Raw genomic sequence first — 20,442 nt, forward strand, 5'->3', positions numbered from 1 at the left:
GGGCCTGGGATCCTTGTCACAGAGCGAGCGCCAAAGCACTTGGCTGAATTGTGTTCCAGTGCTTTGTGGAAGGTAGAACTTGCAAGTGATTAGATTGGATATTTAGCTGAGGGAATTTCTAAGCAATGTGTTGAAAGTGCTGCCTGGTTTCTCCTTGCTGCTTACAGTAAAATGTGAGAGGAGAGAGGTCAATCGAAAAAGGAATTGTTCCTGGGGGAGAGAGAACATGAATGCGGGGTGGAGGGGGTCAATGGGGAAAAAAGAGGTGTCTGATTTTTTTTTTTAAAGGAATTGTAGCCCTGACCGGTTTGGCTCACTGGATAGAGCGTCGGCCTTCGGACTGAAGGGTCCCAGGTTCGACTCCGGTCAAGGGCATGTACCTTAGTTGCAGGCACAGCCCCGGTGGGGTGTGTGCAGGAGGCAGCTGATCCATGCTTCTCTCTCATAGATGTTTCTGACTCTCTATCCCTTTCCCTTCCTCTCTGTAAAAAATCAATAAAATATATTTAAAAAAATAAAATAAAATAAAGGAATTGTTATGCAAAATAAAATCAGAGCTTGAAGATTTAGAAAATTCTTCATCTTTCCATACTGCAAGACATAAGAAATTGTGTTTTGAAGGGAAATTCAAGGCTGTGGTGGGACAACCATTTGCTATAAAGAGATCATGGGTGTGATTTATGGGTTCAGTCAACCATTTTGGCAGAAATGCTGCCAGCTGGACTGAAAGGGAAAGAGTCAGGACGAAATGAAGGGGAGGGCTCTCAGACTTCTGAGATTCTCAGGACAGGCCAAGAGAGCTGTCCAGTTTTGAACACCCACTATTCTTCCGGAAAAGGGAAGAGTGATTCTAAAGGTGGTTCGGAACTTGGCAGGCTGCCACTGTCACCTCAGACCCAGACAGCATAGGCCAAGGGGGTGGGGATCTCTTTGTTGGTTCCATAGAGTGAAACTGTTGCCCAGGGTCACAGGGGTGGGGCTGCTACCCTGAGAGGGTGACACTACCCCTGCTTTTGGGGCCAGCAAGTAGGGCCACCACCACCTGGGTGTGCCCAAAGGACAGAGCCTCAAGTAAAAGCACATTGTTCTCCAGCCTTCAAATCTAATAAAACCATCCTTCTAGATGGTGTCTCAGGCTTACAGCTGGGGAGGAATTTTGTCTTAGGATGAATCATATCTTGAGTGTCACCCACACTTAGATATTTAGATGAGCTTCTGGAGTTAGGGTTGATGCTCGAATGGGTTAAGTCTTTTGATCTGTAGAGATGGAGTAAATGTATTTTGCATGTGAGAAGGATATGAATTTGGGGGGTTCAGAGAGTAGAGTGTTATGAGCTAAATTGTGTACTCCCAAAATTCATATTTATGTTGATGTCCTAACCCCCAGTACCTTAAAATATATCCATATTTGGTCTTTAAAGAAGTGATTGATTGTCTTGGACTTCTAGCTTTCAAAACAGTGAGAAAACAAATTTCTGTTGCTTAAGGCACCCAGTCTGTGGTATTTTGTTACAGCAGCCCTAGCAAATTAATAGTCAGTGAACGGTTTTAATCAGGGGAGTAACCCGATCAAATGTCTATTTCTATAGTTTTCTCTGTGCCTCAGCATCCCCTTTGGCCTAGCAGTTACAGTACCCAAATATACCTTATGCATATGAGAAAGGGGAAAGCAGCTCCTGGCATCCCAGCCTAACACAGCTAGAACCCAGGGTTGTGAAGAGCTAGCCTGAAGCTTACAACCAGGCCATGTTCTCCTGTTGGACATAAACATTCTCACAAAATATCAGCTTCAGCCAAGGTTACTCTTGATAAAATGAGGCAACACACTTTAAATTTTGTCTAAGTATAATTTTGTCTAAGTATACTAGTAAACTATCCCTGTGCAACCCATAAAATACCAAGTAGCTCCCTCTCCCAGCTACTTTAAAGGACTGCTGCTCCTTGCCCAATGCAGCTTGATCCTCTCTCTAGTAGGCCCTTCCCAGAGACAAGGTTGGTTGAGATACCTAACCATAGACATAATTCTTGCTTTCTGACAACACCCAATCTAGAGCTAGTTCCTGCTTTCTTGGACCTTCTCCAAAATCTCCCATGGTGTGCTCTCTCCCTTGCCACCATGAGCAGTAAACTCAACTTGTTGAACTGCATGTATGTTTCTGGTGGTCTTTGGCTGGAGGTAATTGACAGATATTACTGCAAAAGTACATCAGGTACAATGATGTCCACTATAGCAATGTTTATCAAGCAAAATGCCGTAAAACAAACTAAAGGGTCATCAGTTGGGGACTGAGAAAGTAAGTTCCAGTACCTCGTTTTAATGGAATACTATGTAGCTGATGAAAATAATGAGGTAAATCTGTTTGTGCAGGTACAGGAAGATCTTCGAGTTACGAAGTGATAAGGCCAAATACAGAAAAATGAGGACATTATGCCGCAATCTTAATAAATCTATAAATGTGTCAGATAGTTCTGTACATGATAGTTAGCCAAAGTGACATAGTTTGCCTACACTTACCGAGATCATATGAATACAAAACACAACAAAAAGCTGCTCTTGAGTTGTGAATTCAACTAAGTGTTTTTCAAGTGTTTACCGCTAGTTTCCAGTGTTCCCCTGAAAAATTCCTATTTTGCAATTTTGAAATATTGCTATGATGCAAGGAGCTTGGTTCAAATAATTAATGGGTACCATTGGGAGATAAAACCTGTGGCATAATTTTTAAGTTTCAATCATTTTGAAGCAATTTTAGAATCTCCTGATTCATAAGGAAACACAGACCAAGTGTGTCCCACCTACTCCAAGAGCACAGGGCAGGCACACCACAGGTGCTCAATTTGCCAGCTGGAAACAAATGTAGCCCCAAACCAGGTCCTTTGTCCAAAAACCAGGTCATTTGTCCACAAAATCACTTCTGTTCTGCACTGTGAATGAGTCATCTAAGTGGTGACAGGGTGAGTAATCACAAAGCTTAGTCCATTTCATATCAGAGAAAAAAATGACAAGGCTGAAAAATGAACAGGAGAATATTGGGTGTTTCAGTTATAAGAATTTTATTTGATACAATTTCCCATAGATCCTGGAACATCTAGTGACAGGACAATTATTTCAAAGGAGACCATAAATCATAGTAGGCTTGTTTTATTAATATCAATGAAGATTCCATTGCATTTTCACAGCCAAGCCAGTTCCTGTCTTTCTATATCTCCTTTGTATGTTTCTAGACTTTTAACCCGGCACACCCATACCAGAGGCCTCAGGCTTGTATAACAAGCCACCGTGAACACCTGGTCCCCAGCTCTGGGATTTCCTGGAGTTTTCTAGTACATTGCAATATGTGCCAAGTGTGGCCAAAAGTTCTCACAAACACTTCCTCCCATCCTTCCTCCCATATGAGGCCCCAGCAGCTCTTAATTCTTGTCTTGCTTGATTTTTCACCCATTCCACTTTGTCGCCATCAGGTTGGGCAACACGGTCCCTCAGCTGAGTGCTCCCTGACCCCCAGTATGAGGGGCAGGATGCAGATGAGTGTGCAACCCAGACCCGGAGACCAGGCCTGTGGGGCAAGAAAGAGACACACTGCTTGCTCTAAGCCAACCTCCCAATTTGCATTTATGGTCCAAGACCTGGTAAAATGTGATTACCAGAGTCCTGGATGGTCTCTGCCAGGCCACCGGTAAGGGGAGGAGGGGCAGGAAGGAGATGCCAGTCCTTAAGAACCATTTGGATACGGCAGCCAAGAATGCAAGAGAGACAGCTGGGAACACCTAAAGGCTGCACTTCCCCAGTTTTAGGATATAAAATGTTTTGGAAACTTGTGTCAGGGCAAGCTTCGTTATCCATTTAGTGCACCTGAGCCCTACCCATTCCGTTTAGCGACTTAAGCCATGACTCTGAAATGTCGTTACACAGGTGAATAGCCTGGAGTGTTTCCAGTTATACATGCCCAGACCCACCCAGGGCAAAGAACCTGATGCTCTGAGGATGGATGCTAGGCATACGCACTCTGGGGAAAGCTGCTCAGATCCGGTGCCCTCCCTCTTAAATACTAGATTTGAGTGAATTAGAAGTATTCAATATAAGGTGATGCATAGCTCATCTTATCCACCTCCCTGGGGAAGATCGTCTTCATTATGTTTCCCAAAGGCTGTAAATTGAGATCTGTGTCATTTGAATTGCTATGTAAGGGTTGAGGAAAAGTAGGATTGCTCCTGGGATCCCCCGAGTGGGGCCAGACATTGAAAGTATAAGGCTCTAGGCCCAGATATTTCTCTTGTGTGAGAGGGTGGAGGTGGAGGAAGAGGAAGCAAGAGAATGGCTTAGTGTGACCGACCCTACTTTATAATTCCTTCTGAAGAGCAACAGTAAAGGAAGGTCATCTCCCAGGTCATGTGGACACAGGCTTTCTTCATGGTGGTGGCAGCAGGCGTTCTATAGCCATCACTACAGAACGTTCTGTAGCGACAACATCATGGTAAAGAGCATCTTCTGTTTCCCATGGTTGCCCCTGGGCCACAGGTTTTAGGGATGCTCAAGTGGCAGCCCCAGCTTCTGTGTGAGTCACAGCTTCTCCACTGTCCCCAGTTCTCACTGGGAAGCAAGGCTCTACGCTGAGCCCTGGGCAGCAGACTCACTGGAACCGTGCAGGTGCTGCAAGCCTTCCAAGCAGCTTTCTCCTCTATCCTTCCCAGTGGAAAAAGAAAGTGTTTCCTGACTGAAGGGGCCTGTTTGCCTGCACACATCAAAGCCCAATAAGACACGAACAGGCGTTTGCAGCCAAGAAAGTAAGGGTTTATTAAGGAGATGGCGCCATGCCCGGAGTCCCAGGTGAGCTCATGCACAAAGACCTGGCTCCACAATGGCGTCCAGGGGATGGGTTATGTGGGAAAAAATCATTCATCATAGTGACTAAAGGAGTTAGGGTCATGGTCTCTACTGATTGGTTGGTGCTAAGGTCGGGGGTAATTGACCATTGCATCTGGTCCTGATGTCAGCCATGGAGTCGTTCTGTCTGCTTCTGCAGAGATTTGTGTGGGATCATTCTGCTTTACTGGGTCTGGAGCTAAAACGCAACTGAGGCCAAGATGCTATCTTTAGTTTGATTGAAAACTCTGTCTCAATAGTCAATAGACCAGGAACTCATCCCTAATACTACTGGATGCTGACCAGAACCTCGTTGTCCTGAGGGCTTAATGATTAAGCAAGGGAGAGGGGGGCGGGGGGCGTGAGTCAGGGCACTGGGTGAGGCCAGTTTGAGTCAAAGGAAAAAAAATAAAAAGAAAAGGCCAGATGAAAGAAAGTTTCTGCATGGTTACAATACCAACCAATAAAATTCAAGGTGGTGGGTGTTAGTTACTCCACAATCTTGCTACCTGGTTTACAATGAAAGCCAGCGTCAAATAAAATTGTCCACACATATTACATTTATTAGGCAAATATTCATGACCAGAGCAGGTGTTTCTTTTAGTCCCTGTGAAAAAGGTCGGGGGTAATTGACCATTGCATCTGGTCCTGATGTCAGCCATGGAGTCGTTCTGTCTGCTTCTGCAGAGATTTGTTTGGTGGGATCATTCTGCTTTACTGGGTCTGGAGCTAAAACGCAACTGAGGCCAAGATGCTATCTTTAGTTTGATTGAAAACTCTGTCTCAATAGTCAATAGACCAGGAACTCATCCCTAATACTACTGGATGCTGACCAGACCCTCGTTGTCCTGAGGGCTTAATGATTAAGCAAGGGAGAGGGGGGCGGGGTGGGTGAGTCAGGGCACTGGGTGAGGCCAGTTTGAGTCAAAGGAAAAAAAATAAAAAGAAAAGGCCAGATGAAAGAAAGTTTCTGCATGGTTACAATACCAACCAATAAAATTCAAGGTGGTGGGTGTTAGTTACTCCACAATCTTGCTACCTGGTTTACAATGAAAGCCAGCGTCAAATAAAATTGTCCACACATATTACATTTATTAGGCAAATATTCATGACCAGAGCAGGTGTTTCTTTTAGTCCCTGTGAAAATCTAGTTTTCTGGGGTAGCTCAACATTCATAGTCATTTTCCAGCTTCATCTGGTTGGAACCAGTTGTTGGAAACACAACATTGGTTTTGACATCTAGGAAAGTATTGCAAAAAGTGGATACATTTCCTTATACACAGGTGATTTTGTCCTTATGTTCCTTTTAATTCTCCCTAAGAGTAGCCACAGGCCAGATGAAAATGCGTGCTCTATTTGATCTCCAAGTCAGAATTCCCCAAGGCCAGCTTCCCACTAAAGAACCTTTCATTTCACCAGGGACATACCTCCAGATAGTCCCTTCTTTTCAGTCACTGTTACATCTCCGGGGGTTGATCCCATTCCCAGTAAGGCCACCTTGTTTCTGCTGTCTGCCTGGAGGTAAATGGAGATAAGTATATGACTAAAACCAACAGTAAAATAAGTTTAAAAGATGAACTCTTTTGGTTTCAAGAACATGTACAAACATTTTTGGTATAACAGTGAGTTAAAGAAAAACCATGTGAAAAAATATCACATACTAAAAAGATGGGGAGGAATAAAGTCCTAAGGTTATAATGTAAAAAATGGTTTCTTTGGAGTAGTAAGACGACATTGATTTTCTCCTGCTTTTCCCCCCCTGAAATTTAAATTCCTTTTTTAAAAAGCATTTTTAAATCTAAATTTTAATACTTTATTGATTTTTTTAGAGAGAGAGAGAGAGGAGGAGAGAGGGAGAAAGAGAGAGAAACATCAATATGAGAGGGAAATGAAACATCAATTGGCTGCCTCCTGCATGCCCCCTACTAAGGATTGAGCCTGAAACCCGGGCACGTTCCCTGACCAGAAATCGAACCAGCAACGTTTTGGTGCATGGGATGATGCCCAACCAACTGAGCCACACTGGCCACAGCTAAAAAGTACTTTTAATACTCTTACGATCAGGAGGGGGGAAAAAGTGATCCCAAGATTAAGGTCAGTGCAGTGAACACAGGTTAAAATATCATAATTCAGAATATGGGTCTCATTTAATAACATATTACATAATAGTAAAAATGATAACAAAGGAAATTAACAAATACTTCTTTTTAAAAATACATTATGTAAGCTTATAAAGTAAAGATACTTTTGGTTAGTGTCTTTAACAAATAAATGAAAAAAGGAATATGCAATGCTGAATTTGACAAGTACTAAAGGATTTAAAGAGTCTTGTTGGTTTGGGCCATGATTCCGCACCATGGTTGGTCCTCCCTGTAGTCATCTTACTTTGCATATTCCATTCTGGGAAATAAATGTACTAGTCTTACCAGCTTACCACAGCCTGTCATGAACTACCTGCATTTGATATTCTACCGCATATTTAGCTCCATTTTGGCCGTTAGAGACATTCTCTGCTCCATCCCACCCCTCTAGGAGTCTTGAGTCCTTGGACTTATACTATCCTAGGCTTTTAAAAGTGCAGTTGTTTTCAAGGTGTGAGCTATTTGACCAGCTAAGCATAACCTTAGGGTATGAGAAGGCCTAACTTCTATTGGGCAAGCCAGGAGTGGACAAATCTCACTAAAAGGAGACAAAAGATTCAGGGCTCACTACACAGAGATAGGGTGACCTTTGAGTTCTGTTTCACATCCATTTAATTCTGTCTCTGGAAACTCCTGGTTATCTTCTTGGGGTTTGAAGGTTTCTTGTCTTCTTGGTCTCTCTCTTCTCTCCTTTCCCCAGCAAATGTTTTTATCTAGACATGCTCTGTCTGTACATATCCATTAGAATATTTCTGGTTTTCACCTAGACCAATGGCTTTTAAACTTAGGAGGTAGAATTTGTCATCTTTATTTTCTTGGTTATTTAGTGAGCCCCTTCCCCCAGCATCAGCAAATGAAGGCTAAATAGAAAGAATATACGCAGGTGAATTCCTCATTGTTTTGACCTATTAGAAACTACACAAGGCATGGCACCCATGTGCCTTGTAGCCTCACTTCCATCTATTACCCAGCCACACTGGACCATTGGCAGTTCTAGGAATATGCTGATAGCTGGGTCCTCATGCTGTTCCTTCTTACTGGCTCTGCTCTTTTACCAGAATTCTCTCCCCCTTCCTCATCTTGCAAACTCCTTCAAAACTTGACTCCATTGTCCTCCTCCAGAGAGCTTCTCTGAATCTCCATGCCTTTCTCTGGCATCCTGAGCAAGAAGAAGCAAGGTCAGCTGTCCCTGAGGTTAACATCCTTCCCTTTGTAGCATGGGAAATTGCTGGGTCAGCAAATCTGAGTAACTCACCTCAAGAGTAGGCTGATCTGGCGACCCATCTCTCTAGGCTCCTCCTTAATAACAAGGCCATTTCCTCATAGAATAGTCCACTGCCATAGAGTCAACTACAGGTCCCCTCCCTTCATGAATATGAAGAGTCCCTCGGTCTGTCCTATCCCGCTGTGGCTGGCCTCAGCACACAACTCCATGGGACAGAATGAGAACCTAAAGGATCACATGGTTCTGCTACTTCTCTGCTAGTAAGTTTGTCATCAATAAGCTCTATTTTGTATTTCAACTATGCTGTTCTGTGGCATATGTGTCTAGGTGTGCATTGTGAGTAATCAATGTTGTAGTATTAATTTCTGCATTTGTGATCCCACTAGACTTAAGTTTCTTGGAGAAAGATAATGCTTTGTTTGGCTTTGTATCCCTAGAACTCAGTAGAGTTCTTGTATATAATAGGTGTTCAAAAGGAAATTAGTGAATAACTGCTTTGATTCATTAAGCTCCACAGCTATGCCCATAATTTTATTGAGCCAATGATTCCCCAGTGTTTTTGTTGACTATCATCCTTTATGAATAACGATAACCCTTAATCCAGGAAATTAAGGCCCTATATGTTGATAATAATGGATGACTAAAGCAAGCTGGAAACTTCAGAGCTGTCCCTAATACCACAGTTAATAATTGTTCTCATAGTTTTATGTCTAAAAACCATTTCTCTTTAAAATTAATTACATGGTCCTGGACCAGCCAAAATAACCTCTGAAATGACTCATGGACCATTCATCACTCTTGTTTATAAGCTCCCAGAAGAATCTGTGGGTTTAGTTGACCTTATAATTGTGTGTGTGTGTGTGCATGTGCTTGTTTTCTTTTCCTTATTTGAGACTGAGACTGCTAAAGGCCAAATCATTGCATCTGAGATAAACATTCAAGTAAATCGCATCTACACAACTTGGCATAACTGGGCAATATGTCAGAGTACAATACAAACTAGGAAAATGTCTAACTGGCTTTTATTTCATTTCACAGGAATTCTGATTTTGATAAATTTCATTCCAATCCAATGGTACCTCAGGTGTGGTTTCCTATGTGGTAACATGATTAGTGCTGGAAGTAATTGTTCTGTTGTATCCACATATGTTTTTGAATATTGGAAAAAATAAATATGTAGCCCTTGTAAAAATCAGAGCTCTCCAAAGTGCTGGTCTGTGGAGAACTAGCTGAGCTGTAGAGCTGGATTGGGGGCTCCTGTTCAAGTAGGACCACGGGTGTCCCACGGACGTGTGGAGAACAGAGCCAGAGAGCTCACCATTGTTCCTGGGTGGCCACGTCAGAGCCTTCCCTTTTCCGGTCCATGCTGGTTAGACGAGCCACCCTGCTTTGATTTCCTCCTTTGCCTTGGACTCAAGCACAGATATTTCTTTCTTACTTGGAAGGGGATTCCTTCACTCCCTCTTCCGGCACTGTCCACTACACTTGACCTTGTGAGTGGCAGCCTCCTGTGAGGCACGCTTTCTGGGACAGCAGAGGTGCATCCTTCTCTCAATACTCCCCTGACTTCCCCGTGAACCCTGTGCCCCAGGACTGAGCTCTGTCCCTTTTCTGACAGACTAGGGACAGTTTGAAAGTTCCAAAATATGTGCCTCACGAGGCCTCGTCAGAACCTTAGGCCAGCAGTGTTCCCACGGTGATGGGCTCTCGGCAGTCCCTCAGGTGCTGCTGGGAAGAATGGAGTTGAAGGTGGGCACACTTCCCCTTGGCTGCCTAAACCAAGATGCATCATTTCTGTCTGCTGGGCATTCCTGTAAAAGTTCATTGAGGGAAATATTGTTCCACTAGGTGCAGCTGATCAGATACATTCTTGGGCTGAGCCTTTCAGAAGTTGAGACAGGTCTTGGGAACTTTTGTTTTGAAGCTCCTATTTCATTAAAAATGGGAGGAAATGCTCAAGAAAGGGTTAAAGTTATATTAAATGGTCAGTATTGTCAGTGTGAATATATGTATATGGTCATTTGCAGATAGCATCAAAATGCACAGTTTGAAGAGCACTCACAGTGAATGAACCCACTGAGATAGGTCCTGGGCCTGAGTAGAACTTGATGCTGTGAGTTGGGAGCCCATAAAGTGACTGCAAGTCTTAAGGTGGTATGATGAAAGGATACAGAAAGAAGAGATTTAGGCATCCAAGGCAAATTACCTGCTTACAACTATGATTCTATCTGGTTGACCCTGCTTGATCGTTCTCCAAATCAGGACAATTTTCTCCTATATTTCCAGATCCCTGGGTAACCTAACCTTGATTACTGTCCTCTCCTCCCTCATCAAGTCCATTAAAGCAATCCTCCTTGACACAGTATGGTAGATTAGATTTTCTTCCTAATTATTCTCTCCCTCCCTGTGATAAAACATTCATCCACACTTTTATCAGTGCCTTCCCATTGGAGGAATATGCATCCTTGACCGTTGACTTTGGGCTTGTACATGTGACTGGCTCTGACCAATAGTAAGTGAGTAGAAATGTCATTGTGTGAGTTCTGATCAGAGGCTTTAGAGGCATCACATGCTTCTGCTCACCCTCTTCTACAGCCTCCTCCCCTCCCCCATGAGAACATATCCTGGACGGCGGTTACTCCATTAGCCTGGGTTTCAGAATGAAGCTAAGCTAAGCCAAGCCCAGCCTGGTCTATTTGACCTGTTGCCCATATTTAAGGAGAGCAAGAAAAAATGTTTGTGGTATGAGCCACTGAATTGTTAAGATTGTTTGTTACTGCAATAAAGCTAATACATGCATTTTTTGCTATAAGTGTTTCTGAACCAACTCTCTGTTTTTCTACTAGATGTGGAATATCTTTCCACCCCTGATTACTCATTCAAGGTTTTCTTTAAATCTAAGCCTCTCACAAATAACAAGTACGGAGAAAACTTCACCTTCTATAAGGCTTCCACTACTGCTTAAACCAACAATTGCCATCCACCTCCAGACTCCCACTGATGACTTTACAGAATAGAAGGACATTGTTTAATAGCTGTCATATTCAGTCTGTACAATTGTCCTTTCATATGTCTCTCTGGGTCGATATTAATCTATTTCCATTTGCAAACCTTTGGGCTGTGATATGACACATTTTTGTAAAAAATTGGTGCCAAGCCTTATATATGGATGTTAAATAAATTCTCTGTTCAGCAGTGAATTTACTTCACCAACTGTTGCTACGCACTTCTTTCCTCTATGAGGAAATATACCAGAATTTCAGATGGAGTGGGTCTTACCTGAGTGTTTATATCCAGGCATTTTCCTTCACTATAGTCTAGACCAGGGGTGGGCAAACTTTTTGACTCGAGGGCCACAATGGGTTCTTAAACTGGACCGGAGGGCCGGAACAAAAGCATGGATGGAGTGTTTGTGTGAACTAATATAAATTCAAAATAAACATCATTACATAAAAGGGTACGGGCTTTTTTTTTTTTAGTTTTATTCATTTCAAACAGGACGGATCCGGCCCGCGGGCCGTAGTTTGCCCACGGCTGGACTAGACCATTTATGGGATCTCTTTGAGATTTTAGGAGGGCCGGAAAAGCATGGATGGAGTGTTTGTGTGAACTAATATAAATTCAAAGTAAACATCATTACATAAAAGGGTACGGTCTTTTTTTTTTTTAGTTTTATTCATTTCAAAAGGGCCGGATCCGGCCCGCAGGCTGTAGTTTGCCCACGGCTGGTCTAGACTCTGTGGAGCATATTGGATCCCTATTATATGTCAGGCATTTCCTCTTTTGTTCTGACATAATTCCATTGATAATGAGGCTTCCAAATTCTCAGTTGAATGGAATGAGTTCTCATAAACTGGATTAGTGAGCGGAATAGTTATGATTCATTTTTGAAAAGTGCAAGTTAAATTTGTGTTCCCAGAGGCATGGGAAACTGCCAAGTTAAAAAAGACCAAGTGATCTTCCAGTGAGGTGAGTCCTCCAATTTGAAACATTCTTTTAGAATTTGGGTCAAAACTTTGAAAAATCAATATGCCAAAAAGTGACTGAATGGAGACAACAGGTATAAAACTTGTGCTTGGGCGATGACAGATCTTTTTGCAAATAGGTTTTTGGTTCACAGCAGAAATTCTCTATAAAGTCAGCCCTGGGGTTTTACTCCATATGTATATTTTCTTTCTTGTCTTTTTCTTTTTCGTTTTTGAATAAACCTATTTAAATGCTCTTCAACTTTTCAATATAATTAAACTCTGTTTCCATCTGCAGTGCATTTATATCTACCTCATTCTTTGCTGAGTATCATGTGTATGGTATTGGAATAAAATCCAGACCAGAAAAAGCATATGCATGTACAGTAGGTCCTCTGTTACGTCGGAGATCTGTTCCTACGGCGTGACGTAAAGCGATTTTCGCCGTAAGTCGGAACCCACCTACATAAGCACCTACGTCACTCACATGGAGCACATACACAGCAGTAATGAAGTGAAACAGTAAAAAAAATTTAAAAGAAAGATAACAATTCCTGACCTTTACTTGTGGTAAATAAGTAATAAGAAACATACATCGAAATGATAGAACTTTTTTTAAATAAATAAATGGAGATGGCGACGTAATCACGAAATGAGGTATGTCGAGTCCGACATAACCCAAGGACTGCCTGTATATTGTTCCGAAGCCTCACTAATTGTGCAGTGCTGTGCTTTGATGACATCAACATCTCTGATGAGTCTCCTAACTTTGTGACCAGGAATTCTTTATTGACCTCAGAAAAACTTGTTCAACTATTACCTTTTTCTACTCTCTTCCTCTTACCATGAATGATAGAAACTTCAAAGTTGGAAAACAATAACAGTGATAATTATGCAGTATGCTTATTCCTTAAATTTAGAAAATATGCTCCAGGTTAAACACCCACCCCCAAAATACAAATTTAATTAAACAGTATCATTAGAAAAATTAATAGAAGCCTTAGGCAAACGCAACGCCCCTGCTAGTGAATGTTTCTAGTCGTGAAACAGAAGCCTGTCTTGACAGAGGCCCTTCCACGGCACCATAAAGGGCGCCTTTGAGAAAGTGATGGGACTGAAAAAGAACACGCTAGAGGGCTGCACGTGGGAGGCCCCTTCTGTGACCCAGGCCACAGAGAAGGGGTCTCAGTGAATCATGAGAAACTCATGATGAGGTTTCAGGGCCCAGCAACACAGTCTCTTAGGCACCATTAGTTTGCGCTTTGAAGAGTCATGGCTCTTTGCAGAGGTGTGGACGTTGTCATGGTTACCTCTTGAAAATGAGAGTAAGCTGCTTGGAAGCTCCAGGGACCCCAAACAGAGTCCTTTTACCACCAGGAAAGTGGTTCTAGGGGTTGTAAGGAAATGGGGGCCTCTGTCCCCCCATACAGCAGAGCCTGGTGGATGGAGGGTTTAGCGGTTGGTTGGCAGTGGCAGCATGATTTTAACTGGAATAGCTTCTTGTCTAAGAGGCATTTTTTTCTGGCTTCACTGTTCCCAGTTGTGTAGCAGACAAGCCTAGTTCTCTAGTCTTCCTGGAGAGTACATGAGCTAATGTTCTGCAATGAATTTCTTACTACTTACAACTGCGTGAATCAGGTGGAGTGGACCTTATTGTTTGCAAACCAGAACCTTGACCTACACAGGGTTCCTGTCATCTACTCAATATTCTCAGAAAGAAAAAGAATATACCAGAAATTGATTTAAAGAATATGTTCCCCTGAACAAAGGAAGCAAGGAGGGTGAATGGTATTTGCCAAGAGCTCAAAATTCAATTAAAGAGACTGGACAGGGGCAGCACTCCAGTACATAGACACAACAGGAAAATGCCAAAGACTACAGCCTATTCAAATGTCTGCAACAGGTATGTCCTGAAAAGACTTCTGCACAAACATTGCACTATATCAGGAAACCAATCTGAGGAGAGAAGATAAAGGCACAGACATTCCAGTACCTGGTGCAAGGTAAAGTCTGGGCTGGGAGTCAGAAGTACTGAGGTTTAGAATCACTTCCTGTAGGAACTATGTGACTTTGAGAAAGTTGCTTAACTTGGCTGAGCCTGTTTCCTCATTGGTTTAATGTAGTGGTTAGATGAAATGATGGCTAAGACCCTTTGAGCTATAAATCTCCCCAATCTAGAAAGAAAGAGGTACAGTGTGGCAGTGTGGGGAAGAGATACAGAAGCAGACAATTCTGTTTCCACAAACGTTGCCCTTTAATAATATATTTGCACACATTATGTGCACAGAAATTGTATTTATTTTCTCAATTTGAATTTTGAGAATCAGGTTAAGAAAAAATGGGGGGTAAGCAATGTTATTTTTAAAAGTTTACCCCTTAGAAAACAGACCTTTCCCCTGTCTCTGACTCTATAGCAGATATTTTTTTATTAAAAAATTTTAATGTTGACATAATTGCAGGTGCCCTCCTTCAATCCGCCCTCCCCCCTGCCTACCTTCACCCACCCCCACCTTCTCCTCCCTTGGTCTTCACCACACTATTGTCCACATCAGTACAGTGATGCATGTATGGTCTCTAGCTAATCCCTCCATCTTCTTTGTCCAGTCATGCCCACTCCCTACTCCTCAGGCACTGGCTGCTCTGTTGCATGCATCCATGCTTATGGTTCCATTTTGTTCTTCATTTTATTTTTTTCATTAGATTTCACATACTAGTGAGATCATATGGTATTATAGCAACATTATTTACAATAACCAAGATCTGGAAACAGCCCAAGTGACCATGATTCGATGAGTGGATAAAAAAACTATGGTACCTTTACACAATGGAATACTACCCAGCTGTAAAAAAAGGAACTTTTACCCTTTGCAACAGCATGGATGGACCTTGAGAGTATTATGCTAAGCGAAACAAGCCAATCAGAGAGAGAAAATAGACCTTTTAATTTCCCCACTGTTCTACTCTGCCCCTGAGAAGAAAATCTTCCCAAATGTTTGGAGTGATGAAGGGTACCAACTGCTTGTTGAAATGCTGGTGGTCACACTTGGTGTTGATTCCCAGTGTAGTAGCATCAGCATGGCTCTCCGTGGATTAAGTTGATTGTAAAAACACTGTGCTCATCACATCATCTGCTTTTTTCTAGACTTAGATCTTTACACTCTTCTAAATATTTTGGAGATAGCTCTTTGATCCGCCCAACACTATGAGGTAGATAGGTAGTAATAGCTCCATTTTATTGATGCATAGTGAGATTAAGTAACTCATCAGAGCACACACAGGAAGGTGCAACACAGGCTGGCCTAGCCCCAGAGGCTGTGCTCCTAAGCACCACGCATATTGCCGAAATGTATCACTGTTTAGCTTTGAGATGCATTGCATGGTGCTCTTTTAATCAAATCTCTAGCATTGCTTTAATGAACTCTGTAATTGCACAGAAGTTATATGCAAATTAAACAATTCTATAAGAGGTCCAAGGAGAAGCACAAAAGACCATTGCTTGTATTTTTGAAAACTACACACCATTAATTTTCTTGTGGAGATTATAGGAAATTAGCAGAAAGAAGATTTCAGCTCAACATGAATGAACAAATAAAATTTACCTTATTAATATGTATTAATTAATTAATATTAATATTTTTGCTCTGCAAAAATACCATGAATTACTTGAGGTGTAAATAACTCACCTTCACTTAAAGTATGTAAGCAGAAGCTGGAAAATGAGAGGTCAGGGATGCTGTTGAGGCATCCCGGGATTTGGTTGTAAACTGGGCTCAGGGACCACAAAGGTTCGTCTGAGAGAATTTTTTCACTGATCCACACACCCTTATAGGTAGCCCTCATTTATCATCATTCTCCAAAACTGCCAGATTTTATGTGGCTTGTATAACATTTTGTCCTTTGGGGTTCACTGGGATATAAGAACGAAAACAACAAACCAAATTGCTCCTCAAATAAGAAAAAAAGGTTAAGGCAAGTGAACAGAGTAATATTTGGGTGCTCTCTTGAGCACAACAACTGGACAGACTCCGACAGCATCGTAGATTATGAGTCAGCAAAACTCATCTGCCACTCATTGTTGGGACCCATTGCTGACTCAGCTCTGGAGCAAATACATACAGCTGGACATCTAGACATTTTAGGGGCACACAGCTCTATTTCAGAAATTTTTATCTGGGTCCTGAGGTGTTTCATGGTCTTTACTTTGGGCAAATTACTGTTTAAATATGCATTCTTATTTTTGCCCCATCCTACTCTCAAAGAGGAGGCTCAGAAAAGTTTCAGAGTTACTATAGGGCATTAGGTTTAAACCAGGATTTGATGCCATGTTCAATGTGTTCCAGGGTAAAAAGAGTCATTCCTATTACTATGGGTTGAAGGATTTATTAGAAATATCAGGGGTAATTGGGCCAAAGGCACAAATTCCTATCTTTTTAAAATATGTATTTTTTAAATTGATTTCAGAGAGGAAAGGAGAGGGAGAGATAGAAACATCAATAATGAGGGAGAATCATCCATTGGACGTCTCTTGCATGCCCCCTACTGGGGACCGAGCCCACAACCTGGGCATATGCCCTGACCAGGAATGGAACCAGTGACCTCTTGTTTCCTGGGCTAATGCTTAACTGCTGAGCCAGACCCGTTGGGCACAAATTCCTATCTTTGATTGAAATGTTTCTGCAGAGGAACACTAAGAATCTCACCCTCAGTTGAAATTAACTTTTGAAGAGAAAAATTTCAATGGGGAAGTCCTGAATTTCCAGTGGCAGGTGTTGATCAGGTCTTATTTAAATGCTGGGATTAATGATATCCAGAAACATCATAGACTCCTTAGGATTCTAAAAAAATGACCAAATTTTGCCTAAGTGCTAATTTTACTCTATAATGGACTTAATAGCTATTACTGTCCATAAGCCTAAAAGAGATATTTCTTGTGCTATTAAAAAGAGATCTCTGGGGGAGATACTCATGGGCAATTAGGTACAGCTTTTGAATTCCAACATGTATTTTATTTAACTTGGTCTCATAATTTTACAGACTTCCACTGAGTTCCTCAATGAAGATAATAGGATGCCAAATTATAAAATGATCTGGAACTATCTTGCCTCCAAAAGAAATATTGTACCGCAAGGTCTAGATATTAAACTCATCCATTTGACAACATATAGGCAACAACAATAAAATAAAATAATAAAATAAAATGGCAGGGCTCAGGCCTTAAGCTCCTCATGGCCACGTCACTGTAAAGGGATGCTAGTTGCAATAAAAACAACTTAAAAGCTAAACATCTTTGCAAAGACAACCACAAGTAGCCTGGCTCACATTTCTCCAGTTCCCTTGTGCCAGCTTGTCCTAACATAAGCTCCTTTCTTTGCCAGCTTGCCTCTGAAGTCCCAGCATCCCTTGAGGCTGAGGTTACATGTGTTCCCACAATGACGAAGTCAACTCTGAATACTGTCTCTCCTTTGCTATAATTTAAACTTAAAAAAAAATTTTTTTTACTAGCCACGGGAATAAGGAATTTGGATAGACTTTTTTTTCTTTTGAAATTGTCCTTACAAAATTGATATTTCGACGGGATTAGTATTAACCTATGTCATCAGTACAACACTATCATTTATTCTTAAGAGAAGAGACTTGGATTTGAGGTGAGGGGCTGGCAGGCTTGGGAGAGTGATGGTATTGTCGCTGTAATGCACCAGCTGGAATCCAAGTACTTTCTGACCATACACACAGTGTCCCAGAATGTTTTCCCCAATGCCCCCTCTCTTCCTTTTCCTCTCCTTTCTCATCTCTCTATTGTCCTCTACTGCTCAAACATAGTGAAGTTTGAACAAAAGAAGAATAAGAAATATTCTATTCTCAAGGCCCTGGGTTTATGTTTTATAATAAATCTTGGACAGGAGCTCTTCAAAGGGCATGGAGTGTAGAGGAGCTGCTAGTGTTTTGGTCTCTGAAGTGCTTCATGCATGTACACATGCTTTCACATACTTACTGAGTACCCACCATTCCTGGGGAGAGAGAAGTGTACACCCTGTCTCCACTGAGGGACTCATTGCCTAGCATCCCTTTCATAAAGTGAAAACCAGGACCAAAATAAGGAGCAAACAAATAAATGACAACAACATAGTATTGGGATGATTTCTTATTTCCTCTTCCCTCAGTACCAAACCTCATCATGTCACGATCTAGTACCTTAAAGTTTGGGGGAACTGAATGGGTGGATGGGCAGATGAATTACTGGACAGTTACTGTTGATTTGGATTCAGAGTCCTTAGCACATAGTCATGGGTCCTCCAAAGAGGGAGCCTGAGCTTTCAAAGAAATGTTGTAGAAAACCTGAGTTTTCTGATGGTGAATTATATACATAACAATTTATATCTAAATACATATACAAATATACATACAAATACATATATACACACATACTTTTTATATACACATGTATATACATTTATATTCATTTTTGAATACTCTTTTGTGTACAAAGCCAGTTCAATTCCTCAAATTTTCAGGAGTTTTGGATGACTTTGTCCAGTAAGACAGAGTTAATGTCAGAGTTGGGACTCAACTCTGGTTCCTGGACATATGATGCACTGTTTTCACTTCTAGATGTTTTGCCTTTACACTTTTAGATATATTTTCTTCTTTCTTCATTATTGAACATATTTCAGATAATTAAATAATTATCTTTTTCTAATTTGCCTCAGAAAGCCAGCTACTGATTTTCTCAAAGGCACACGGACAACATAGGGTTAGAACTTCTCAGTGTGGAATAAGTGCAAAGTTAGGACCAGTGCCTGGAACATCTTCACATTTCCACAGGTCTACATAAAGCTGGTCTTCGCTGTGTCTCACAGGGGCCACTGCAGGCTATGTAGGAAGGAGCATCTATCATCCTGAGATGTGGGAATTGCTAGAATCACACAGACTTCCCAAAACCAGCTACAGAAGCTAAGGAGAGAACATGAGGTAGATCGTCTGAAATACACCCATAAAATCGTCACTATCAAGTTAGCAAGATTTGAGGACCCAAAGCCATCAGCGTGTTGCAATTGGCAGAAGGATACTGAAATTGCACACACTTGCCCTGAACGCCATAGTTAATTCTTTTATTTAATTATAAAAGGTAAAGTGAAAACCTATCAAGTTTTTTGTGTAGACCAAATCCTGAGGTATACAAATTTGTTGACATATAGGCCAAAACAATGGCCTGTGACTAGCAAGGGAGATAGTCTTGGTCACAGACAGCGTCCTGTCCAGATATCAGGGTTCTAGCTCTTTCCCTGAATTCCCAGCCTGGTTAGAGTCTCTGTTCATGTGCCCCAGTGTGAGAGGTCAAGCAGTGATCATGTTTCCAGGTGAAAACTATTGCTTATGTATGTGACTCAATGAAAAAAGAGAAAGGCCCAATCTTGTTTACTCTGTCTGTTGTCCACCCTCTGTGGTTCACAAATCTGTCGCTCCTAGCACTACTCACTTTCTAAGCAGTCATTCTGAACAATATGGCTGCCCCCCACTCCATGTCCCTGCCCTCTCCCACTTCCACTGATTAGACCAGCGATGGCCATCTTATCCACAGGCTGGCCAACTTAGAGAAACATACCAACCATTGGTTTAGCTCGTTTGATTTCCAGTTTCTAAAGCAAAAAAGCTATAATATTCCAGATAGGTGGAAAGCAGCTGAGTATTGCTAATGGCAAACACTAGAGTGATAATCTTTTAAGTTTCTGTTCATAGGCATCTATTTTATTACTTTCATCCAGAAGTACCCTCCATCTCTAGCATTGAGCCCTTGCATTTTTATAGATTTCATCCATTTTTCACCCTGACAGTCCTCACTGTAAACTTCCCTTTGTTTGAACCAGCCCAAATAGTTCTCTACTTTCCAAACCAAAGACGCCTGATTAAGACCATGACAAGGAAAATATCTCACAATATTCACCTCATTATCCTATGACTAAACTCTGACTCTGAGAGTGAGCCCTGAAGTTATTGAATTTATGCTTCTGGTCAGACCACAGCCCTCAGAACTCCCCAGAGAGACCACTGTGTCCTCTTGTAAATGCCTCTCACTGATTCTCACCATCTGCCCTTATTCTTGCACTACAGGCGATGGAGTAAGTCTGTCTCTCTTATACCAGCTTAACACGAACCTAGCAGCATGCTGGTCTTCCTGCTTCGCCTGAGCTGAATCTTTGATTGGTCTGAGAGGACAGGCAATCCTCTAACTGGTTTTCTTTGCTTTGGTCC

Source organism: Myotis brandtii, unplaced genomic scaffold (genome assembly GCF_000412655.1).
Source record: "Myotis brandtii unplaced genomic scaffold, ASM41265v1 scaffold478, whole genome shotgun sequence".
Taxonomy (NCBI): domain Eukaryota; kingdom Metazoa; phylum Chordata; class Mammalia; order Chiroptera; family Vespertilionidae; genus Myotis; species Myotis brandtii.